Genomic DNA, 27,426 nt, shown 5'->3' with positions numbered 1-27,426 from the left:
TAGATGGTTTTTAGGTGTTTATGAAGTTAAATGAGAGATTTATAAGTTTGGTTGTTAATTAAGACTATTCTGTAAAGAAATTTTGGTTAGTTTTAAGTTTAGGGACTAAAATGATAAAATAATAAATTTAGCATAAAATTCTTAGGAAATTTCAATGATTATGGGTTGTAAATGTATATAAGAGAACTTGACTAGCTTGGTTTTGGTTTAATTGTGATAGATATGTAAGTTTTGATTTTAGAGACTAAATTGAATAGGAGATAAAATGTCATTAAAAGGTCAAATACATGAATTTAGATATTTTAAGTTATTGAATTGGTTAATTGAGCTAAGTTATTATATATAGATCAAGAAATGGATCAACCAATCGATAACCATGGAAAAGGAAAAGTTGTCGAGTAGTCCTCGTTGTGGTGTTGGTAGCTGCTTTGTTTAGGTAAGTCCGTATTAGGTTTTTTTATGTTTGTTGATGGTTTGAATTCTAATATATATGTGTATATGTATGTGTTTATAGTTAAATGGTTAATTGAGGTAAGTTTTGCAAATGGAAATGAATGATTGATTTGTAAAGTATGACAATTGTTCATGTTTGAATTAAATTACGATATCCTATGGAATGTATGTGATTAAGATGAACATGGTATTATGTTATAAAGATGAGAAAAGCTATGGGAAATAAGTTAAGGCTCATGTGAGCTAAGTAAATGATTAAGGTTCAAACGACATGTCGCTAGGGTGTTCCAGGGACTATGTTTCGGTGGTTATAGTTATCAGGTGTTTTGTACTGATGTTACAATTTTCAGGCACTCTATGTCGGTTTTATTTTATCAGGTACTATGTTCCAGTCGTGGATACCATACCGATGGCTAGAATCTAGCATTTGTTGCAGACTCTCGTCAGCTTGTGTTAGCAGTATCATGTAATGGTTAATGTCCCAATTATCAACTTGTATGACCATTATTTTCCCACGTACCAAAGTTAATTTACTATAGTTCCATAGGAAAAATATTTAATGAAATGAATAGAAATGGAATTTAATAGCATGAAAGGTTATGCACTTATTGATTATGAATTGGTATGTGAATTATGTTATCCTGAGATCATGATAATGTTATACATTCAAGACTAACCATTTGATATGGTAAGGAAAAGTGAAACTTGGCAAGGAATATTAAGTTGTATGTTAGTTTCAATTACTATGTTATGTTAGTTTCAATTACTATGTTTTAAGTGACAGGTGTGTGATGTTTAATTATACGACCTTACTAAGATTTAAGTAAGCTTACCTCGTTTCATTTTCTTCATTGTAGATTGTCAGATTTGAGCTGTAGATTGGATTGTTTTTGGAGATCACACTACCCTTCAACTCTTTTGGTAGCTATTTACTTATTTTGGCCCAGTTATAAGTGGCATGTAAATGGGGTTGTGGTAATGTATGTATAGAAAAACTTAAGTTAAATTTTATGCCATCTTGAGTAAGAAATATGTATTTGGATGTAATCTTTGATGGTTACTTTGGCTGGTTGAAGTGTTTGATGGCATAGGCATATTTTGGCATCTAAATGCATAAGTGATTGTTGAATTTCTATATATATTTTAGGTAACATGATGAACTTTGGTTGGTGTTTAGCTAGCAATGGAAACAATGTGTTATATGATTAGTTAGGTTTTACCTTTATGGTATGAATGGTATTGAATGTTAATCGTAAATGCTTGAATTGTGGTGCCAATTGTGGCATACTGGTTAGACACGTAGGATGTTTGTTATTTGGTACATTTTGACAGGTTTTTGATGTATTTTTTTATAGTTTTAATGGTTGACATTGCATAACTTGTGGCTTAAGTGTTTATAAGTTTGATTGCTTGGTTTAGAAGGTATGATTAGGTGTGCACAATCTACCACACAACTGTGTGCCATACACGGTTGCAGGGCATAACCATATGGTCTATTGAATTTAGGTACAGTTTGATCTACATGACCACAGTCTGTTACATGGCTTGATGTCATGGCCATGTGACCCTAGCTTACACGGCATCAGCTTGTTACATGGTTAGGCAACATGGCCAAGTCATAGAACCACATGGTCTCAGCCGTGTCACATGGCAGTGTGACCCCTGTTTTCACTTTTTACCTATCTTTTCATAAAATTTTTAGATTAGTCCTAATTTGTTCCTGGGTTATTTTAAGAGCTTCGTAAGCTCAATTAAGACTTGGCTTTGATTGAATATCATTGGATATTTGTATTTATATTGTAATATACTAATATGGAATAGTTGATTGTTTATGTCAATTTATTGAATGATATAGATGTTTAACAGTTTTAATACCTTATATCTCAGGTCAGGTGACGAGGCCGGGTATAGAATGTTACATGTTTTCTCATTTTTGTTATACGAAGAATATGTTTAGGTTCATCTATTAATATAAATTGTATTTCTATATTACGATCTAACCACGTAATACCGCTTAGTATTAGTTAAACATTAGACAACTAGTAAGCAACATTTTCTTTCATTTTCTTTCATTTTGCTTTGCATGTAAAAACCATGTGAGGTCAGTATACAAAGTATTAATGTAATTCATTAATAATTTTATTAACCAATCTATTTGAAAAATTACAATTGTACTTAGACGAAAATACTACACTTAGGGCACTAGATCCAATATGTGTGCATTAGTCACGGGCTTCGATCTATAGACTGTGATATTCTCCCCTACCTTTTCTTGCGACGCCCTCGTCGTGTCCTCATAATGACACTGGTTCAACTTGTCTCAAAACTGCCATGATGCCTCGGCCGATTCCCAACCATTCTCTATGTTGGGTAGTTTCTCCCTTCAAAACATTTGTCTCAGCTTATGTCTTTGTATCATCTAACTTGAATTGTTCCTCTCTTTTATACATCTTGATTGTAAGAGGCCACCACTCTTAAATTCTCCCATTGTGACTCACCTTGATTGGAATTTCCTTGATCCTTACAAATAGGCTTCAACACACCTAATTGAGTATTGCTGCCAACTCTGGCTTATAGGCCCCTCAGCTTAGCCACTTCAGAACTCTGAAAGGGCCCCTATATCTTTGCTTAGCCAATGGTAAGTCATAATAAAAAAACACTAAAAAAGAGTTTGAGATGTATCTCACTCATAGTGTTTAATCTATTTAACTAATCAGTTTGTATCCCTAAGTTTCCCCCAAAGTTTGATGCTCAACGCACTTCTCTCATAGGTGATAGCTCCACTAATAACTCAACAGACTTCATATCGGTTTTTTACACATCTAACATTTCCAAGGGGGTCTTTGTAGCACTTTGATCTACCAACTCAATGTTCTTGACACAATGAACATCCTCGGCTAATTGGATTGTTGACAATACCTTGGTTCCATCTTTCTCATCACAACTCACTGTCACAATGCATTATTGTTGATGAGTATCCAAAATACATATGCAATCAACAAAAGGAACCAATAGAGCATTAATCTTGTTAAGAAAATTCAAGCCAAGAATGAAGTCGTAATCATCAAAATGAATTACCTCGAAGTCTTCCTTGCCTTTCCATTGACCAATTCGTAGCTTAACTAATTGTGCTACTTCCAAAGTGGAGACTTTTTCTGAATTTACTGTCTTGATATTCTTAGTCAATTTTCTAACCGGGATACCCTTGGCTTTTTTCAATATGAACAAATCAGATCTACGAGAGCACTCCTCCTTTAGCCTGTGATGTTGATGTCCACAAAGATCAAAACCGATCCCTCTTCACTTTACAGAATTGAGTATCATTGACCTAAGCTTTAATGCCCTTTCCTTATCAGGCTTCGTTTCATCTTCTTATTGATAGCGGATAGCTTGGATCACTGTGGGCATCCTATGCAGACTACTACGTAAGAAGCATTTCATTGGCTCCTTCAGTTTGTTGTTGGGATTCCATTTCTGATTATGTGGTTTCCTGTTACCACTATTGCCACCATTGTTGTTTTTAACCTATCATTCTTTATCTCCCCCACTATTACCCTTCTCATTGGGCTTGGAAGACTCGAACTTGTCTTTATGGTCATGGATTTGGTAAGTTCTTTGACCCCTCGATGTTTCAACTCTTGCTTTTCCCAAGGATTCAACCCATCCATAAAGGAGAAAAATACCTTCTAACCCAAATAAAAAAATCTGGAGCATCATTTTACTGAACTTTTTCATATACTCCCTAATTATGTATTGTTTCGTAAGTCAATAGAACTTAGTCCGAGGCTCATCCTTAACATACTTTGGGTCAAATTGCCCCTTGAGTTGCTTTTGGAACTCATCCCAAGTCCCAATGGTAGCTCAACCTTGTTTCTCATCCGTGGACCTACGACACCACCATAAGAGAATGATATTAGTGAAATACATAATAACAATATTTACCTTAGTAGTATCATCCATGATGCATATGGAACGAAAGTATTACTCTATTCCCCACAAGAAGTTATTCACATCCCTTGTAGACCTCGTCCCTGTAAACTCTTTTGGCTTTGAGAGATCTACCATAAACTTGGGTGACACAACCAACACCTAATTACCAAAAGCAACCTTGTAGATAGTTAGTTCTCTCTTGAGCTTCGCAATCTGTTCTTTTAATGTTGTTACCATGGCTTCGAGCATCATTCTTCTCAATTTGATTATCCATAGCAACATTGATGGCCTTTTTCATCATATCCATATTGGAATTGAGATCCTCTACCACATATTCCTTAAGCTGCTCTTTCATCGAGTCCAACTAATTGGTGCATCCTTTTATTACCTCAAATGTTTCCTTCTAATGGTTATTAAACAAACTAAAATCACGACAAAGGCAAGCGCACCTATCAAATAATAGTATAGCGATGGTGATTTGGGAATATCGTATCCACGAGGACTAAAAGTAATAGTACTTACTGTTTTTCTATTATCTAGCTGATAAATTGAAGGAATTGTTTTTAATCTAAATTTAACTAAATTAATTACTAAGAATGCAACAGAGAATGAATTAGGAAAAATAATCGAATAAAACCAATGAGATAGACAATACCTAGGAACTAGACTTCACTTATTATTCTGAATCTGAATTAAACGATTTATTCACTTGTGCCTTGCTCCGTAGAAATCCCTAAATTATGTTAATATCTCTTTCGAATGTAAAAACAATTGACTCTAGGTTGATTAATTGAAATCTCTTTCTAATTAAAACCCCTATTTGTCACATTAACTTGATCTATGGATTCCCCTATTACATTTGAATTTAATCCGATAGATTTATGTCGTCTTATTTCTAGGATAGCATGCAACTCCACTCAATTATGCTAGATCTACTCTTAAACAGGGACTTTTGCTCCACTAAAATAAGCACATTAGACATGGATTAATATCTTGAAAATATTAAAACATGAAATAAGCATAAATAATTGAGAACAAAAAGCAGGTATTATCATGTAATTTTAGAAATCAAATAATAAGATTCATATAGGTTTCATCTTCCCTAGGTATCTATGGAATTTAGTTCATAATCTGGAATAACATCTTCTCAAAGTTAGGAAAACAATAAGACATAAAGAAACCCAATAAAATTTCTAAAAAAATTGAAGAGAGATCTTCAATCTTGAAGGAGATCCATTTCTGAAATGAATCCGATGGCATTTTTCGAGTCATTTCTTTGTTCTTCTCTGCGTGCCCCCTTAGGTCCTCTTCTAGTGTGTTTTCATAGACTTTAGAATGCTCAGAATCCCTAAAAATTCACTTTTTTCACGTAAAAGAGAAATAGGGTGCGAAATTGACAAGGGCTGGCACATGGGCATGTGGCTAGCCCGTGTGGAAATGGCCAGGCCGTGTGGAACTTGAAAATAGCTCTTTTTGTCTGATTTGGCCCCTTTTTCGCTCATTTCACTTCCCTATGCTCACCTAAGTATAGAAAAATGAATTTAAAGGATTAGGAGCATCAAATTCACTAATTTACATAATAAATCATCCAAAAATATGTCAAGAATGGGATTAAAAACATGGTGTACTTTTATGGTTTATCACCTTCACACCATTTATGGATTCTTCCAGATTGACAACTTCAATTTCCAAAGCCAATAGAACATCCCTCAATCTACTAGTTTCCCTACCCCTCCTACGGGTCTCCCTAGGCTCAATCTACTCATCTAATCCTTTCGTCTTCTCACTGCCGCCTTACGTAACATTAGCTTGGATACTAGCTGTCATAAAGCTAGAAATTTAACTTGGAAAATCGCGCGGTCTTAGGCTATTTCTTTGCTTCAAATTTGCTTAGGTCAACCTAACTTTCAAAAGTGAGAATTTTCAAGGGACAATATCTAAGACACCAAAATAAATGAGATCACCTTAAAGAAAAAAAGAAGAAGAAGCTCAAATTGAATAGAAAAACCACAAGAAAGCTAAGCACACAAAGTGTTTGAGTAAATCTTATAACGACCCAAAAGCCAATGGTGTCAGATAGGTGGTTTCTAAACCCCATTCTTCGATGGTCAAGTCCGTAAATGTTATTAATTAATATTTACGAACCAATTATAATATTATTTTAAATTTTGATCTGGCGAATTTGTTAATTGGATAGTTAGTTAATGTACAAGTGTATCGACCCTAAAGTTAGTGGTGTTGAAAAATGAGGTATCAAGACCTCGTTTCCTTAAATCGAGCCCATAAGTTTTTTATTAAAAATTTATGGAGTTATTAGATAGGTGACTCAAATTTTGGATAGGTAATTTCGCCGAATTGGTGACTAATTAAGGTATAAGGACTAAATTATAGAAGTGGTAAAAATTAATTGCTATTGGTTTTTATTTTTTAAAAGGGATAATTAATATTAAATCAAGGCTTTAAATGGTAATTTAGCCATTAAGATAAGTGGACAGTTGTTTGTGTCCATTAGTGTAAAAAGATGTTAAAAATTATATTATAATTATAATTAAAAGTAATAAAAACGTGTTTTAACATAAAAATTAAAGGAAAAGAAAGGCATACCTTTATTTCCTTAATCTTTTTGGCCAAACCTAGGAGGAAGAAGAAGGCATGGAGCTTCAATCTTTTAGTTATTGCATGGTATGATATACAAAGCCTATTTTTCATAAATCTTATATTTTTGAGATCGTTGTAACTCGATTTAGCTAACCCGTTAGAAGATATAAATAATGCCATTGATGCATGCTTGAATTTTTAGTTCCAAATAGTTAGATTTTAAACTTAGATATGAAAAATGACTAATTTGTAAGATAAAAACTGTTAATTTTGAACATAAGGACTAAAGTGTAAATATTTTAAAATTGGAATGAAAGTTTTGTAATTATAGATAATATAGGGCTTTAGAATGATGTAATTGAGATTGATTTAAAAATCGAGGCTCAAAATTGAAAGTTATGACCTTTTCAGTTTTAAGAACTAAATTGAATAAAATGCAAAATTTTAGGGGAAATCCAAAAAGTGAAATTGAATTGATATATGTTTATAATAGGTTGTTATATGATGTTTGGAATTGATAAATTGAAATAAATCATTATAGATGAAGAATTGAATTAATCGGAGGATTATCGCGAAAAAGAAAAAAATTGCAAACTAGTGCTTGACACCCTGTTTGTGGTCATTTTTGCCAGGAAATTTCGTATAAAAATTACTAAGTTATTTTACTTATTTTTAAAATTATACTTAGTGTATATTAATTTAGATTGATTAAAATGTTGTTGATTTTTGTCATACGAGGGATTAAATCATAAAATATAAAATAAATGATGAATACGAGTAAGTATTTCCATGATTTAATGCTTATTTAAATTCCGCATATTCATAATATTCTACATCATGCATTGTTGTAGTAGACTTCTAAGGATAAATTAAATTGAATTGGAGTAACTGAGATTGAATATCGAGATAAGGATTAGAAGGAATAGATTAGAAACTTTGGAATTGATTTACATTTAGTAACCGACATGAAATTAAGTTGAAACATATAGAGACATATGATATTTGATTAAATTTGGATTAGAAATTTTGAACCAATCTATATGAAACAAAATAAAAGATGGTTTTCTTGTAGCCACTTGAAAAATGATGGAACATTCGGCAAGCTATTGGGCCAGAATTGATAAACCATCATCATTGGGCAATCCGGGTGGTAAGCCATCATTGTCAGGCAATCTCGGGTAACAGGTCATTGTTGTCGAGCAATCCAAGATGACAGAATTGAGTTGTTATACCATCGTTGTCAGGCAATCTGGGATGGTAAGTTATCGTTGTTAGGCAATCTGAGGTGGCAGGTTGTGGGGCAACCGAGGATAACGAAATTGAATCGATAAGCCATCACTTTCGGGCAATCTAAGGTGGCTGGTCATCATTGCCAGGCAATTAGGGATGATAGATTGAAATGAGTTAAAAATGATCTTGTGAGCTCGGAATATTGTTGAGAAGATAACATAGTTTGAGATTTTACGTATTAGAACTGTATATTGAATGATGACTTCAAGCTTGAGTTATAAAGAAAAAAACTCTTAGATAACCACTCCATGTGTTATAAATTATACTATCTACTTATACTATTTTGGATTCATAGGAATACTATTGAGTGATATACTTATCATAAGGTTTGTTTCCTATATGCAGGATAGGTTCATAGTTACGTTTCAAACATCCACTTCAGCATCTTGTTAAGATTCCAAATTCCATAGAGTTTGTGCATATTGTTTCTAGATGAATTTGGCATGTAGGTTTTTTATTTTTTTAAATGATGTTAAACATGGACGTGAGTTTGTAAAGCATGTTTTTGGTATAATATATATTTTTATATGCATAGGTATAAAGGTATATATGCTTGTAAGTTGATATGTCAAGTTATAGAATGGTAAATTAGATTATTGTTGTAAATATTCCTTGAGCATGAATTGAAAGTGTTATTAAGGTAACTCATTTAGGGAATTAGGTGTTTGTGGTTATATCATGTGAATGACATATGCTTGATATATAAACATATGAGTGTGTAACTTAAGCCTTTCATATATTTTGATTAAGGTATGGAATTGATGTATATGTTAGCTAATTCTATTAAGGTTGTTGATGTTGGTTTATAGAAAAGTGAAGTTTTGAATGTGCTTCGGTCATGTCAAAGTTGTATAGTTATTATTCAATTGGTTTAAAATGAAATTGCAGTAGGTTTGCATGGTTATGCCTTTGAATTGTAGGTTTTGAGAATGTGAAATTGCATAAACAAATAGTGATGCTGCAGCATCGCTCAAACAAGGATATCACGTCGTGACGTCGTGTGTTTGTCGTCAGGACAAGATTGAGTTCTAGGTCACAGCGCGATGTGTTACCCTATCGCTGTGATGAGACCATGACAGTGATTCACGACGTGATGAGGAACCCTCTCATGTCACGATGTCAACCCTAAATTTTGAAACATTTCATTTTAGTCCTTTTTATTTCGATTTAACTTTAGAACTTTAGTAAGCTCATGCAAAAGCCAAGAATGATTGTATTAAAAGTTGAATGTATAATCGTTTGATTTTATCTTTAAATTTTCATAATTTAAAATGTGAATTGATCGTAGTTGCTCCGAAAATGAATGTGGCATATATTAACTTGGGCTCAGTGATCGGGTTGGCCATAGGATGCTACAAATGCTCTTAAATATATTCAATAACTTTGAATGGGATGAAATGTAATAGCCCGATTTTAGCTAAATCAGAACAGTGGTTTTGGAATCAAAAACCCGATGTTGAAAATATTATTTTAATGTTATTTTGGTGTTTATAGCATGTGATTATAAATGTGTGAAAGTTTCGTGAAATAATTTTAACGTTTGAATGCTTAATTTGATAAAAGGACTAATTCGCGTAAAATGCAAAAGTGACATTCTATATGTTAAATGTGTTTAATTGCTATGAATTATTAAATGAAAGGTTCTTATGATGATATTAGACCATTGATAGTGGAATTTGACATAAATGGGCATTAAATGGATGATATTAAATGTTTTATAACAGGGTTAATTTTGTAAATTGGTTATTAAGGCATAATAAATAAAACCAAAATAAAATTTTTTTGTTTATTCATCATCTTTGAACCTAAAATAAAAGAGAAAAGAAAACATTAGGGCTTGTGATATTCGGCAAGCTTGATTAAGATATGTTTTGAGCTCGATTTTTGATGATTTCTACGTTTTTGTGATTGTTGCTTTGAGTACTAGCTAGCCCGTGCCTTAATTTTTGAATTTGTACATGATTTTGTGAAGTGCCATTGATGATTATTTGTGCTTTTGGATATTTGATGATAAAATATAAAAACTTGATGATAGATTTTAATATTTTGTAAAGTGATTTTTGACAAAAATGGCAAATAGGGATTATATTGTGAAATGTGCAAATTGAGGGGTTAAATGTGTGAATATATAATAAATATGAGCTGATATGTACATTAGGAAAATTCAGCTAGTATATATTTGAATTAAATTGTGTGAATTTGGTGTATTTGTGAAATAGGGACTAAATTGTAAAAATATGGAACTTTAGGAGCTAAAGTGCAAAATGCCCAAATCGGTGGAAATCGAAAGTTGTCGAGTAGTCGATTCGATCCGTTCATCGTATATACGAGGTAAGTTCATATGCAAATAAATACCTTAAAATTGATTTATAAATGTTTATTTGTCATTGAATTACTATGAATGTTGAACAAACAAATACGAGCAAGAATCAACGAAGTTATGATATCCGAAAGTCTCGTACGAACCTTAGGAATAGTATAGGATACGAATGTCATGACATTAGGATTGCCAAGATGTGATTACATGTAAGACCATGTATGGGACATTGGCATTGTATTGTGAATACGTGTAAGACCATGTTTGGGACATTGGCATCGTTATGTGATTTCGTGTAAGATCATAGTTGAGTTATTGGTATCGATATGAGATAACATGTAAGACCATATTTGGGATATGGCATTGTACGAGCTATATGTGATTTTTGAGTATCCTTAAATATTTCAAAAGGTTCAACGGGCAAAGTCAAGTCGAGAAAGAATGTGTGAATGAGTTAAGTGATACAGGTACGTACGAGATTCATACGAGTATTGGAAAGGGAAGTATTTGATGAATTCACATGTGATATTGAATATATATACATTGGGAAAGGTTTGTGAATTTATATATGCTTATTCATAGTTGGTCTATTTCATGGAAATGATGTTGAATCATGTGGTAATTTTATTTGTATATGGCTTACTAAGCTTTTAAAGCTTACTTTGTGTGTTCTTCCCATGTTTTATAGATTATTGAAACTAGCTCAGACATCGGGGATCATCAGGAACCGTCATCACACTATTGACTACTTGTTGGTACTTTTGGATGCTTTGTAAATGTGGTATATAGCATGTATAGGCTAGTGATATAGCCATGAGATTTGGCTTGTATATGATGTAAATATTAGTATGTATTTGGCCATTTGAGTTGGCCAGATTTATGAATTTGGTATGTGATATGTGATGTATATAACGTCTTATGTTTTGACATGTTTGGTATGGTTTATGTGTTGGCTATTTAGTTAATTGATTTTGGCTAATTATCAATGATGTATCATGGTTGAGAAATGGCATATTTTGAATTGGTTTTAAGATGATGAATTGATATGTTTGAGACATGAAATAGTTAATAAGATGGTGAGAAAATGCATATAGAAGTTAAGGTTATGGCATATTGTTTTGGCATGATTTTGGTTATGGATTGGAGTAGTGAAATGGATGGAATTTAAATAGCATGAAATGTGCATGAAATGGTCATTTTTGGTTGCCTATTGTATGAGAAAATGATGTCAAATGAATGCTTATAGGTACATGAATGATAGGTGGGAATAATGGCTTAAATCAAGCCTATTTTCGTGCCACACGGATGAGCACACGGGCGTGTGACTCGACCGTGTGACCCCCTGAATCCTAGTTAAACAAGTTAGTGAGTTACACGGCTTAGATACACGGGCTTGTCTACTGGCCGTGTGTGACACACGGGCTGGCACATAGGTGTGTGGCCGGCCGTGTGACCCAAGTTAGTATACCCTCCAGTTTTCTTACGGCCATGGCACACAAGCGTGTCTCGGGCTGTGTGATGCAAGTCAATATGTATACCCTATTTCCACACGGCTTGTGACACGGGCGTGTCTGGTAACTGTGTGAGGCACACAGGCTGTTCACACAGGCGTAAGATCCCTATATGCATAAAAATTTTATGAGTTTCCCAGAGTTTTCAAATGTTATCAGTTTAGTCCCGAATCTCTTTTAAGTATGTTTTAAAGTCTCGTAGAGCCTTATAAGGGACAATATGATTATGTTTGATTAACATAGAGCCTTATAAGGGACAATTTGATTATGTTTGATTAATATTTATGTGATAATAAATTCATGTATAAGAAATGTATGTTGTATGCTGTAATTGATCGATAATGCCTCGTAGCCTTATTCCGGCGATGGATATAGGTTAGGGGTGTCACATGAAATGACTGCAAATGAAGGGGGAGGGCTCTATTTGTAGTTGAGCTCTCCTAGGTCCAACGATACAGATTGAGTTACATTAGTGACTGAGAGTAGTGTCAATCTAGAAGATGAGAGTCCTAAGAGATTTAAACTCTATACGATCTTATCCTTTAAGATTTACAATATTCATTGTGGTAACTCTAGTTTTACTTGAGTGTTCCACTGGGCCACCAAGGCTTCAAGTAGATGGGCCTCTCCATGTATTCTGCGAATTTGGCCGGTTCAAGTGGGTCAAATGAGCCATATTTAATTAGTTGACCTCTATAGGACGTTTTGAGTGTATTCATTACTATTTTTTTTCCGTGGCCTATGACACTATCACATGCTCATCCTGTTGTATATCCCTCCACCATTTATCTTTTATCTTCTACCTCCCACCTTCACTATCTTATTTTTTCTTCTACTTCGAACTTTGATGAAACCAAACTCACGAGCTTTCCACAAGCGTGCTTTTTGATAAGCGTGTAATTTTCTATTTATTTGTGATATTTCATGCTTTGAATTATGTTATTTTGTGTTCTTAATTATATTATTTATACATATATTTTATTTATTACTAATTTAGGAAATAATTAGAGAAAAATAAGCTTAAAGTTTATTTGGCAAGTTTTTGTGGTTTGAACTTTCAACACAGTGTAATTTCAATATTTTGGCCATAACTGGAGTTATAGACTCCTCCCTTTTGGGCTCATAGTATATCGATTTGATAGGAATAAAAAATGTAACAGGCCGATTTTAGCTAAATCAGAATAGTGATTTCGGAACCACAAATTTGAGGTTGTAAAATTATTTTAATATTATTTTTGATGTTTATGGCATGAAATTATATATGTATGGAAATTTCATGTGTTAATTTTATCGTTTAAGTGGTTAATTTGAAAAAAAGCACTTAATCACGTAAAATGCAAAAAGTTGCATTCTATTTGTTAAAGGTGTCTGTTTGCTATGGCTTATTGAATGTGAAGTCCTTATGTTGTAAATAGACCATTGATAGTGGGAATGGTCATAAATGGCAAGTATTTGGTGTTTATTAATGTTTATGAACCAAGGGTAATTTAGTAACTTATGAATTATGTATAATAAAACAAAACAAAAATTTAAATGGTGGTCATCTTCTTTAATTCCCAACCGAAATTAGAAAAGAAAAAGAGGGTTTTGAGCTTTCATCCATTCGACCATTGTTCATTTTGATTGAGGTATGAAATTTGTTCGGTTTTTTATGATTTCTATGTTTATGTGATCGTTGCTTTGAATATTAGCTAGCCCATGCCTCAATTTTTGAAAGTGTTGATGATTTTGGAAGTTTCCATTGATGAATTCATGTGTTCTTGGATGCTTGATGATGAAATATGACAGTTTGAAGTTAGATATACATGTTTTGTAAAGTGATTTTGAGTAAAAATGCACATTAGGGATTAAACTGAAAAAAGTATAAATTGATGGGTTAAATTGTGAAATAAATGATAAATATGAGTTGATGTGTGCATTAGGAAAATTCAGCTAACATGTATTTAAAATTGTGAAATTTGGTGTATTTTTTAAATAAGGACTAAATTGTAAAAATGTGAAAGTTTAGGGATAAAGCGTAAAAATAACCAACTATGTGTTTTTGGACTAAATTGAAAGTGTTGATGAATAAAAGAGTTTATTTTGAATGTATATAGATCAAGAACAAAAGAAAACAGATTTAGATCGGGGGAAATCGAAAGTTGATGAATAGTTGATCTAGTTCATTTATTCCGACTACGAGCTAAGTTCATATGCAAATAAATTTCTTTAAATTGAATTTATGTGTTTATTTGTCATTGAATTGTTATGAATTTTGAACGAGCAATTACGAGCAAGAATCAACAGAGTTACGACATCTGGAAGTCCTGTACGAACCTTAGGAATAGTATAGGATACGAATGTCATGACATTAGGTTTTCAATATGTGATTACATGTAAGACCAAGTCTGGGACATTGACATTGTATTGAGATTATGTGCAAGACCATGTCTGGGACATTGGCATCGGTAATCAATTTTATGTAAGACCCTGTCTAGGACAGTGGCATTGATATGTGATAACATGCAAGACCATATTTGGGATATGAAATTGTACGAGCTTACGTGATTTTCGAGTATCCTTAATGATTCCGAATAGTTCAACAGGCAAAGTCAAGTCGAGAAAGAATATATGAATGAGCTAAGTGACTTGGGTACTACAAAATTCATACGAGTATTAAAAAGGGGAAATATTTGATGAACTCGACTAAGACCTTGAATAAATGTTGAATGAGAAAGGTTTGTGAATTTGAATGAGATTAACCATGCTAAGAATATTTGAATTGATATGTAAATGTTCATGTAATGACTTTATTTGTTTATGGCTTACTAAGCTTTTAAAGTTTACTTTGTGTGTTCTTTCCATGTTTTATAGATTATCAAAGCTAGCTTGGACTCGAGGATTGTCAGGAAACATCATCACACTATCGATCATCTCGTTGGTACTTTTGAAGCATTGTATATATGGTATATGGCATGTATAGGCTAGTGTCATCTTGGTATGTTTTGAGTTGTGATTATAGCCATGAGATTTGGCTTGTAAATGTTGGAATATGACCATTTAGGTCGGCTTGAATTATATGTTTGATAAATGATATATGTGATGTATATAATGTCCTAAGTGTTGGCTTGTTTGGAATGGTTGTATGGATGCTCTTTTGGATAGTTATATGTTATGGTATTATTGCTTGGAATTTGGTATATTTTGATATTATTTGAGGATGATGAATTGATATGTTTGAAAAGCATGAATTGGTTGATAGAAAGGTGAGAAAATTCATTTAAGAGTTATGTGAGATTGATGATTGTGGTATATTGATTTGGTATGTTTTGAATATGGAATTTAGTAGTTGAATTGATTGATGATAGATGGTATGATATGTGTGTGAAATGACATGTTTTGGCTGCATATATATGTGTTGAATTGATAACATTTGATGGCTAGGTGGTGTTTGAGATGAGGTTGGCAAATTGGCTTTGCAAATAGCCTATTTTTGTCTACACGGGCAGAGACACGGGTGCGTGTCTCAGCCGTGTATAACACAGGGTCATGATACACTGCGTGTGTCCCCTAGGTTACCCTTTCGAATTAAGGCAGTATACTCTACAGTTTTGACATGGCCTAGACACACAGGTGTGTCTATTGGCCATGTGAGACACATAGCCTTGGCACATGGGCGTGTGTGGCCATTTCGAAAGGTACACATGTTTGAAACACGGGCGTGTGGTCGACCGTGTGGCCAAGGCAATAACCTCTTTAATTTTTCACACGGCCTAGCATACTAGTGTGTCCTTGGCTGTGTGGTGAAAATTAGTATGTATGCCCTGTTTTCACAAGGCCTGTGACACGGGCGTGTCTGGTGGTTGTGTGAGGCACACGGTGTTCACAAGGGCGTGTGACCCTTAAATGTTAGAAAATTTTATAAGTTTCTCAAAGTTTGCATATGCTATCGATTTAGTCCCGAACTACTTCTAAGCATGTTTTAAGGTCTCGTAGGACCTTAGAAGGGACAATATGATTGGGATGAATGGATTTTGATTGTGATTGCATAAATGCATAAGAATTGTGACAGCCCTAATTTGACCCTAGTCGGAATGTGGTATCGGGACCCCAAAACTGAGTCATAAAATGTATTTAAAATTTATTTGCATATCTTCTATGTGTGATAGTACATGTGTGAAAATTTGATGTTTTAATTTAGTCTTATGAATGTGAATTTTACTTGAAAGGACTTAGTTGAGAAACTTAGAAAATATGATAGGTAAATTGTAAGGATCAAATAATTGCAAAGTGGGAAAACTTGGGTTTGCATGTCAAAATGCCCAAAATTCATTAATGGCCGGCCAAGTATTGATGTTTCTCCCACCAAGTTAAATTTATTATAATTTTATGTTGGCAAATGGTTAAAATAATCTAAATAAAAAAAATGAATTAATAGGAAAAGATGAATAAAAGAAGAAAGGAGAGAGAGAGTATTCATCTTCTTCCTCTTGCAAGCCGTAACTTAAATGAAATAGGAGGGAAACTCTCAAGGACGTTCGGCCATCCTAAGGGTTGATTAAGGTAGGGTTTCATGTTAATTCCATTAAATTAAATAAAAATATAGTTAGTAGTCCATGTTTTATTATAACCCATATGTTGATATTTTACTTAATTAGGTGACAAAATGAGCATATGGTTAAATTGGTTGAATGCTAGGAGGATGGTGTTTTTGATGTTTTAGATAGAAATAGTAGAAAGGTGAAAAAGGAGCTAGATAAATGGATATATGTGAATTTAGATGATGTTATGAATAGATGTGAAGCTTATGCTAGTTTAGAAAAATTCAGTCAAAGTGTTCATGAGATGAAACTATGTGTTAAATGACAAATGGTGAGTAATTGCTATTTTGATAGTGATAATGTATTCGGCCTTGAGGCATTAGATAAACATTTGTTGAAGTTCTAATGTCTTGAACAATGACGGTTGTAAGATGTAGTGGAAATCATTAAATTATATATGTGAGAAATTAGCAAGGGTGGTTGCCATATGTACAAAAATATATCTGTGTTTATATATATGTGTGTTTATTTGAAGTAATGATTGGATTATTAATAGTAACGTGATCCTAGGTGGTTAATAGCCGAATAGCTTAAAAACATAAGGTAGAAAGGTCACATTTTACCGTGTGGTTCTTGTGATAAAAAACCATTAATATTATGGGATATAAATAACTAGCAAGGTGATTAAATTAGTTAATTTATTTATTTTAGCTCAAGAACCCAAAGGAGGGGAATCAAGCAAGGGCAAAGCAAAGAATATCGAGTAGCCAATTGGAACCGTTTCATCCAACACAAAGTAAGTCTATAAGCAACTAAGCTTGGTTATTCTATACATAATTGGTGTATACATATCGTGAAGAAATTTCTCTCGTTCATGTATTCTTTTGATTGAAAGGCATGTGACCGATTATACTTAGTTAATTAAATGAATCACTTTGTTAAAACGAAATGATTTTGGCACTATGTGTGCTAATTTGAATGGCACTATGTGTGCGAATTTGTATGGCACTATGTGTGTGGATTTGGATGTCAATATGTATGTGAATTACTAAGGCACTATGTGTGCGAATTTGTATGGCACTATATCTGCGGATTTATATGGCACTATGTGTGCGGATTTGAATGTCAAAATGTATGTGAATTACTAAGGCATTATGTGTGCGAATTTGTATGGCACTATATGTGCGGATTTATATGGCACTATGTGTGCGGATTTGAATGTCAATATGTATGTGAATTACTAAGGCACTATGTGTGCGGGTTAACATGGCACTATGGGTGCGAATTTCCTTGCTTGAGCACTACGTGTGCGAAATTGGTTGTTGATAAAATAAATGCAGGAACTAAATGAAGGGCAAAAACTGTAACGCCCCAATTTTCGGGAATTCTGTGAATGTTGGCATAGGTTTAATTATGTTAGTGGGCCTCTAGAAGGCCCAAGCTTAAGATAGAACCCGACAATTTTAGTTAATTTTTGTTCCATAAGAAAAAGGGGGTGAAATTATGAAATAGAACCTATGTGAAAATGTTTGAAAATGCTATAGGCTAAATTGAAGTGGCCAAATAAATAGGAGTGCAAAATAGGAGGATTTGCATGACAAACCTCCCATTTTACATGAAGTGGCTAGCCATCATGTTGTTGTAGACAATATGAGCACTTGATTTCCATAATTCATGGTACAAATTGATAATGGGTTAGGTAAATGTTCCATGATAATGGATTAGGTAAATATTCCATGATAATGGGTTAGGTAAATGTTCTATGATAATGGATTAGGTAAATATTCCATGATAATGGGTTAGGTAAATGTTCCATGATAATGGTTTAGGTAAATGTTCCATGATGGGCATTTCATGTCTTTTGTATTAAAGAATTAAATGAATGAAATATGAAATTTTATTAAAAGAAAAGGGTGAAAAAACAAAGTTTTGTCCATCTTTGTTCATCATAGCCTAAAGTTAGAGAAGAGAAAGGAGAGGAGAAAGCTCTTGAATGTTCGGTCACTTGGGGAAGAAAATTGAAGGTAAGTTCATGGTAGTTTGCTTCTATCTTGATGTTCATGAGTTCTTCTTGATTCTACCTTAACTCTTGAAGCATATTTTGGTTTTAGTTGTGTTGTGAGCATTTAGTCATGAATTAAAATGAAGGAAATGGTTGTTGTTTCATGTTCTTTTGATGAAAAATGGAAGATAGGTGAAGTTGAGCCAAACAAATGAGCATGCATGTGCCTTAGATGCTAAGGGGAAAAATCGGCTAACATGTTGTGCTTTAAAATGATGAAATGGAGATTATACTTAAGTAAAATCATAGATATGTGATGATTGATTGGTGATATACATGTTTAAATAACAAGCATGCAAGTTAGGTGTGAAAGAGTGATTTGGTAATAAATCTGCTTGGGACAGTAGCAGTAACGTGACTTTGGAAAATCACCATAAATTGTGGGAGATGAATTAGAAGCTGAATAAATTATTTAATTAAAGCTTAATGAGTCTAGTTTAAAATGAAATAAACGAGAACATATTTTGAATTCTGTACAATGAGAAATTTGATTCGTAATGAAGAGTGGTCAGATTAGTCAAACAGTGAAACATGGGAAACTTTAAGAAAAATCTGGTATTGATTGGCCAAACCAAAAATTCTGAAAATTTTATGGGTAGAAGATATATGAGTCTATTTTCAGGGAAAATTAACGGCACTTGATTTGGAGTTTCGTAGCTCCATTTATAAATGATTTAGTGACTGTTGCTCAGGAAGATAGCTTGCAGTGAAATTATGATTATGTGGTAAACATTGACAAAAATTTGTTAATGAGTTGCTTATTGATTTCTTATAAGCTTACTATGATCTGTAGGTGTGGTTGGCCGAATATTGTAAGGGGTTAATACGTAGTTCGTATTTGAATAGTTAGATTAACGTGTTAGTAATCCAATTGTAGGCAGTTCGTGTGTGGATCTCGTCAGCATATCGTCGCAAACAGGTGTGTAACTAACACCCTCTTTCTTAGTCTGGATCGGCAAAAGTCGAAATGTCGAAAATCGATATTTTGTAGATTTGCGAGGTGCGAATGCTCGTGAGGTAAATCGATTAATGTTTTTTGTAAACTGCAAAATTTGGATTGCAAAGTGCATGATTTTTGTGCCCTCGATATTTTTAGGCTTAATGGGCCAAAATTGGAATGATGGGCCAACGGGCCCAATTCGGTAAGAACCCTCGGTAGTGATTCTATTAGTACGTGAAAGGTAGGAATATGCATGAGAAACCCTAAAATAGATAAATTACTGAAATATCTTTAAAAGTGGAAAATTTACAGTTTTACCCTTAGGAGATAAATTACCGAAATACCCCTAGGGTTAAATTGACCTAAATGAATGTTTGACTGTTTTTATTTACTGCATGCCATGTTGTTATTATCTGATGCATGGGACTGGGATATTGATGGAGGAAGTACTGAAAGTGGCTTGTCCACATACTGGAGGCTTTGCCTCAATTCTTCGTTAATCGAGCAAAGAATGCTACAAGCTGTGGAGTGTTAATTTGGGTGGGTTGAGCTATTCCCACATGGAGTGTATGGCTGGTACGGGTGGAGTGTAGTGGTTGGTGGGTTGAGTAGTCTCCCAAATGGGCTTGCATATGTTTACTGATGTTGCATGTATTTTGAAATGGGCCTATGGGCCATCTCATTATCTGAATAAGGGCTAAGGCCCGTTTATTATAATCTGAAAGGGCTCGCCCAATACCACTATTACTGAATGGGCTTAGACCCAATAGGCTTGAGTGACTTGGGCTTTGAATGGGTTTTCCTTACACACCGAGTTTCCCAAACTCACCCTTTTATTTTCATCCACGCAGAAATCCCCAACCATAGTGGGCTTGGAGCTGTGAGGGAATTCGGAGTGGCCACCCATTTTGAAAGTTTGATTTTCTTCTGGTGAACTGGATATCCTTTTATTTACGTTTGAAGTTTTGGGTTTTTAAATGTAATAAGGCCGCTTAATTATTTTGATGGTTTTATATGTATTACTAAGATAGGTAATACTTATTTTAACTGTTGAAATTGGATAGCTTTAGGCGCGTTTTCAAAAACAACAGTTGATTTCAAAATAACATGACAACAAGCAAAGCTTCCACAATGAAAGTATTTTCCAAGATTAATCACTTTTCCTAAAATGACTTAATCAAATCGGTTTCTAGAAATATCCATGACGTTAAGGTGTGGCAATGGCGGTATGCATGTCTAGGATTGGATCCGAAGGGAGCTTGGTATTAGCGATCCGATGGACTCACCACCTCTTTTCTCGGTTTCCTACGGTGCATGACTTCCATTCACTTTAACCCTTAATAAATTAATCTTTTGAACATCAAGTACGATTTTACGGAGTTAGAATGGAATTTTTTAACGTTTTGATGTGGCATGTCGGATCCGCCATAACTTCGGGCGGGTTTGGGGTGCTACATTTAGTGGTATCAGAGCCTAGGTTGCAACAACTCGGTACTGTGGAATGGGTTTACAAAAACAAAGATTTTCAAAAACGAAAATTTTATAAAGATTGCGAAAAACTCGGTTTTCAAAATTTAGATTTTTTGAAGGTGGCACCCGAATCTCCGGCTCAAGTCTATAAGCATTATTCTGAATTTTTCTAAATATTTTCCTGAATTATCTATCTGTACTGAAACCCTATTAGGATACTCTAGATAGGATGGTATTGAAACCATAGGAAAATCTGATAAGAGACTGAAACTGTAGCTAGACTTCGATTCTGCGAAAACAAACTCTGAACTACTGTCTGATTCATAAAACATCTGTAATAAACACTGGAATATTGAATCAATACATAAAAATTCGTAATCAAGATAATACGATATGAGTACAAGAGGCCATGGACGGAGTCGAGGAAGTGCTCGAGCGAGATCTTCGTCTTCGGGACATATGCCGGAAGTGGATGCACCGGTACCACTGGCAACAGAGGTAGAGTCTCATGACTGCGGTGCCGAGGATGATGCCCTGTCACAAGCAATGCTTCGTGTTCTGGAAAGGGTTGCCGAGGCAAGTACGGGCAATGGAGTTCGGGGATCTATTTCTGAACGACTTCGGGCTAACGGAGCGGAGATCTTTAAGGGCGTGTCTGGTATAGCCCCGAATGTGGCAGAATATTGGTTAGAGGCCACAGAACGAATTATCGACGACTTGAACTGCTCTAAGGAGATTGTGAGTGGGGTATCTGTACTAAGTCCCTTGGGTCACTCGATTAGGGTAGACAAACTGTATAGGAATGCACCATTAGAAACTCAAGGCAAAGTTTTTCTTGGAGATCTGATGGAGTTACTATTCGGAGAGTTTGACCTCATTCTGGGAATGGATTGGCTTGTTAAGCATAAGGCGACTCTCACTACAGGAAAATAGGGCTTTAGCGGCGTTTTTAGCGGCGTTTTATCAAAAAACGCCGCAAAAATTGTAAAACACATAGCAATAGCGGCGTTTTACCAAAAACGCCACTAAAAACAGAGCAATAGCGGCTTTTTAGTAAAAAACGCCACAGAAAAAGAGCATTAGTAGCGCTTTTTGCAAAACGCCGCTAAAAACCAGAGCATTAGCGGCGCTTTTGGTAAAACGCCGCTAAAAACCAGAGCATTAGCGGCGCTTTTTGCAAAACGGCGCTAAAAACCAGAGCATTAGCGGCGCTTTTGGAAAAATGCCGCTAAAAACCAGAGCATTAGCGGCGCTTTTGGTAAAATGCCGCTAAAAGTCATATAACCCCTAAACCCTAAAAAATCATAAACACTAATCTATAACCCCTAAAACAATAATTATTAAAATTTATGGTTATACATTTTCTTATATAATCGTAAAAGAGATAGTATTGAATTTAAAATATCGAATTAATTATCATTATAGTTTATGGTTTATGGTTTAAGATATATGGTTTAGGGTTTAAGGTTTATGAGTTAACTATAGTTTAAGATATATGGTTTAGGGTTTAAGGTTTAGGAGTTAACTAGTATTTGAAGGTTTATGATGAATTATGGGTTTAGGGATTATGATTTAGGGTTTAGGGGTTAGGGTTGGAGTTTAAGGTGTAAGGGTTTGGGGTTAAGGGTTAAGGGTTAAGGGTTTAGAGTTTAGTGTTTATAGGATAGGGGTTAAGAGGTTTAGGGTTTAGATTAATTAGTATTTTTTAATTTATATATTAAATGATTTCTTATATAATTGTAAAAGAGATAATCTTAATTTGATTATAGTTTAAATTATTTAAGAGATAATAGATAAACTTTCAATGTACAAAACAATTGAGAAGTGGACAAATGTACACATTCAAGTGAACATGAAACAATAGAGGAAAACAAAATTGAAGTGCAAAAAAATAAAAATGAATATATAGAAATACCATTGTAAGATTATTACAGTTGAAACAAGGAATGAATTATGTGCAATATTTTTGTATATTTTAGTACCGTCATTATTTTTGTATAAGATATATTTTTTATTCTAATAATATCTTAAAAACACAAATCTTGTATAATGTATAATTTATTGCACCTATCCTTTACACTTATTAAATTTTAAAAATTTATACAACAATTCTAAAATTTTAGCTTTAGCGATTTAATATTCATAATATTGTAGCTCAAATTATGTATGTGCCCGTATATCAATTGTGAATCCTTCTATACTATTGTACTAATAATATATATTAATGTATTATGTGCCTGTGTATTAATGTTAATGTATTACTATAATATGTAGCTCAAATTGTCAATCCGTCTATATTATTGTACTAATAATATATATTAATGTAATATTGAAGAGTTAATTGATTAAAAATAATAAATGCAAGTACAAAAAAAAGCAAGGTACGAAGGGGTACAAAAAAGATTCAAAATTACTAACAACGAGATTTGAACCCAGGTACTAAGGTAAAGAGCAAGCAAACTTAACCAACTAAACTATAGTGGCGTTTATACTAAAAATGCTGCAAAAAATTAAGAAGCCATTATTTTACCAAAAAAAAAAGGGAAATCAAAATACCACTCACTCTTACCCGCTCGTTACTCCCTTTTTTCTCATCTATGTATTTAGAATCAGTTAAATGTCTGAACTACGGCCTTCGATTCGTGAAGGGAAAAGCCCTAGCCAGCTCTAAAGGTACTCACTCTTCACTCACGAAACCTTACATCTTCTTTTCAATGTGTTTGGTTATCGAGAAAATTTCAAGAATATCACTCTTTTTACTTCTGCTTCTCACTGTGAAATCTTAGGTTCGTAACTTCCTATTAGTGAACTGGTAATATCTTATGAACTACAGTCACTTGTCTTCTAATTGTATTGTTGAAAAAATTGATGATTTTTCTTTCTGTCTTAAGGACTTAATTTCCCCCCTTCGCGATTTCTTTCTCTTCACTTTCCCTTTAAACTACAATGAATTGAATATAATAGATACTGGAGTTGTTTCTTTCAACTTCAACCTAGGTTTTGCTTCTTAATTTCATTCCTTTAAGTGGTGGTGAATAATGCTATTTCGAAGAGTCACTAACTTGATTTGATTTTTTTTTCAAGCGTGATTGATGGATTTTAAGTATATAATTTAACTTCAATGTTGTATTGGAAAAAATGGATTCTTCGTTCAACTGATTAAATTTCAATTGTGTTGCCTTTCGGTTAAATGGAAGCCTTAGTCTTGAACATTTAGAGAGAATCTGTATTGTTTCGTCTGTATTTAGCTAAAAGGGATAGTATTCTTAGCGATTCGGGTTTTGAAGTATTCATAGCGTTTAGCTTTGCAATTTCGAAAATGGTTAGAAATACATTAGTCCGATTCCATCATGCCCGTCTTTGTCATCTTCAACTTTGACCACCCTCCGCATTCTTCTCCAAAAGTTTTTCCATGTCTTCCGCCTAAACTAAGAATGAGGTTGGCAAAAGTTAGAGCTATGTCTGCTAGTCTTGAGCATAACCCACAACCCGGTTCTTGAACAAAAGAATCCGCTTGTTGTTGTTTTAGATATTCTTGAATATTTAGAGACAAACATTACGTCCATTGAGTGATTTTGGGTTTGGTCGTAGAAGCATTTGGAAAGGTGGGGTTGGGTTGTTTATTGTGTCGAATCTTGTCTTGCTTGCACTTAGTCCGCTTGGTTGAGGGGTTTGATTCGTTCTCAATTAGGAAGTACCTAGCGGTGTTTGAATTTGCTCGGGCATCTGGTATTTGCCTTTGGAACACTGTTAGGATTAGAGGGTGATTGTAGGCAATGTTGTGCGTGTTAATCCCTCCCCGAAAAGTATAGAAGCTGTTGTTGAGGTATGTTTCGGGATAATAATTTTTCGTAACATTTTGTTTTGGTTTGGCTTGGCTTGTGTATGCATCAACATTGCTGCTATCATTCATAGGTTGAAGATGATAAGATTATTATACCTCGAAATTTGCTGATTGAGGTCAACCAATCTGGTCTTTTGATGGAAACTTTGATTGACATCACACCACGGATCAATTCCATCACCTTCGTGGGACCTCTTGATGCGAGAATGTGTTAAGGAAGGCCTAATTGTATGTGATAGGCAAAAGATAAAGGGGAACAAGGGTAAATCTGGATGCCTTGGTAGGGATTGTCACCCGTCTTGCTCGTCAAATGGAGGAAATTGGTATTGCCAACACCTATTCACTTGCCGAGCGTTCTTCTGCTTGTTATTCAGGATGCAAAGCCCTGCTCACAAAGGTGTGCAATGTCGTTGTTACATTTTGTCTTATTGATAAAATTTCTTTTCTAAACTATATTGCTTGATAGTTACGGTAAGCCCAAAAGAAGTGAATGGGTCTGCTACATTATCTTCTTTTTTCTTTGGGTTCTGTTGATAATAGTAAATGATTTATTATTACATCCACACTGTAGCCTAATGTACATAAATCTAGAAGTAATCAAGTCGCACATGTTTCCACCTTTTTAGTGATTGGATAAGCATTCTAAACTAAACTTTTGATGGATCCTCATGCTCGAATTTTGAATTTGATGTAGTGATTTTTAGATTGAAGCCATGGCGAAGATGTGCAACCTTTGTTATCTGAACTTCGTGATAGTGGTCTGCTTCAGAGGTTGAGAATTTGACCGAAGTCTAACACAAGCCTCTCGAGGATTTAAGGTGAATTCTCTCTTCTTCCTTGCTTGTCACAAAGTGTTGCTCCCACATGCTATAACTAAACATTGTTTAGAAGAGAAATATTTGATACACTCGATTGGAACCATACGCTAGGTTGGGGTTATGACAAGTGTATGTAGGGTATAAAATAATTAAAAAATAATATATAAAGAAATGGGACACGTGGCAAATTTGTAACTCTACTTGTGGAGTTAAAAAAGTGCACTGCCTGTGTACTAAACACTCGCCCTATTTAGAATTGCACCCACAAAACCTTATTTCCTCTTGCTTATAATTAAGAATTGTTTGAAGGCACTTGAATCTCTGTCATCTGAATCATATTTGAACATAAATATTTTGAAACTTAAAAGTAATGAAGTTATGAATTTTTTTCATTTCTCTAGCATCGAATAAAAAGTTGATGATGTAAATAAAAGGTCTCTTGGTGCGTCATGGTTTTTATTTTCTAGGTAATGTTTGGGAATGCATCAAACAATGTTTGTTAATCCTTACATTTTACGTTGTCATCTTCCTCCATACTTTTATGATTTTACCTCTGTGTTCAACTGCTAACATTATATTACTGCTACAATCAACCCTAATTCTATTAGTTTCAAGCCACCACCTTATCTTCCTCACCCTCTGTAGTCCCCTAAACCCAAATGACTATATGCCCAAAACTCCAGCTATCAAGCTATCTATCCTTACTCTTACAGTTAAAGTATAGTTGTAGATGTTGCATCATGAACTCATACTAGATCCTTGAATTTGGGGTAGCAAATTTAAAGATGCTGTGGCTCAATAAAGTAATAGTAAAATAATAACGGTTTAGAAAACTTATTTTTTGCCCAAGCTAGTTAGAGTCTAAAGTTAATTGCAAAATTTTGATAAACTTTTTAGTGTTTTGTTTTAGTCTATGATCTTGTATTTGATGGCATGGCAGAACACACTTATCCAGGATGGGAAGGAGATGGCATCAGTGCTTTATACTTATCGTAGCTGTGTCAAAGCACTTCCTCAGGTATTTTAGCCTTAGTTGATTTTAATTTATACATATTTTTAAGGTAAGCAATGTTCTAATATAATCTGCTAGTTTTAGGTAAAGCAATGTTCTTTTTTATGTGGTGTAGGGGGTATGTTGGAATTCACAGTTCGGGATTCAGAAACTTTCTGCTGAAACCGAGTGCTTCGATCTATTGTGGATTACGGTTTTGAACATCCTTAGAAGGCAAAGTTTTAAACTCATGTCGATGTTAACATTCGTGAATTCCATGAACTAAGTCATTTTGTTTTTCTTGCTTTTTGTGACTTATAATGGTGGGTAGTATACAAGTTTGGTGCTTTATTATTTTGATTCTATATTTATATTTAATCTAATTTTTATTATTTATTTTAGGTTTGATTCTATATTTTATTTTATTTTAATTGATAATGAATTTTAATAGAAAATTTTATATTTAAATCATGGATATTATTCTTCTCAATATTTTGATATGAATTTTAAATTTTTTATATTTTTCATGATATTTTTATATATATATATTTTTTTAAAATTTCATGACTTTTAGCGGCGTTTGTGGGAAAAGCGCCGCTAAAGGCCATGACCTTTAGCGGCGTTTGTGGTAAAAGCTCCGCTAAAGGCCATGACCTTTAGCGGCGCCATCTATAGAGGCGTT

General features: G+C 34.0%; 1 pseudogene; it reads left to right on the top strand.

Moving 5' to 3' along the window:
- Window positions 1-24,441: 24,441 nt before the first annotated feature.
- On the top strand, window positions 24,442-27,030 carry LOC108482885 (protein TRIGALACTOSYLDIACYLGLYCEROL 2, chloroplastic-like; annotated as a pseudogene).
- Window positions 27,031-27,426: the final 396 nt, after the last annotated feature.

Source organism: Gossypium arboreum, chromosome 7, assembly GCF_025698485.1.
Source record: "Gossypium arboreum isolate Shixiya-1 chromosome 7, ASM2569848v2, whole genome shotgun sequence".
Taxonomy (NCBI): domain Eukaryota; kingdom Viridiplantae; phylum Streptophyta; class Magnoliopsida; order Malvales; family Malvaceae; genus Gossypium; species Gossypium arboreum.
The sequence above is the reverse complement of the archived record's forward strand: the minus strand, read 5'-3'. Positions and strand labels throughout refer to the sequence as shown.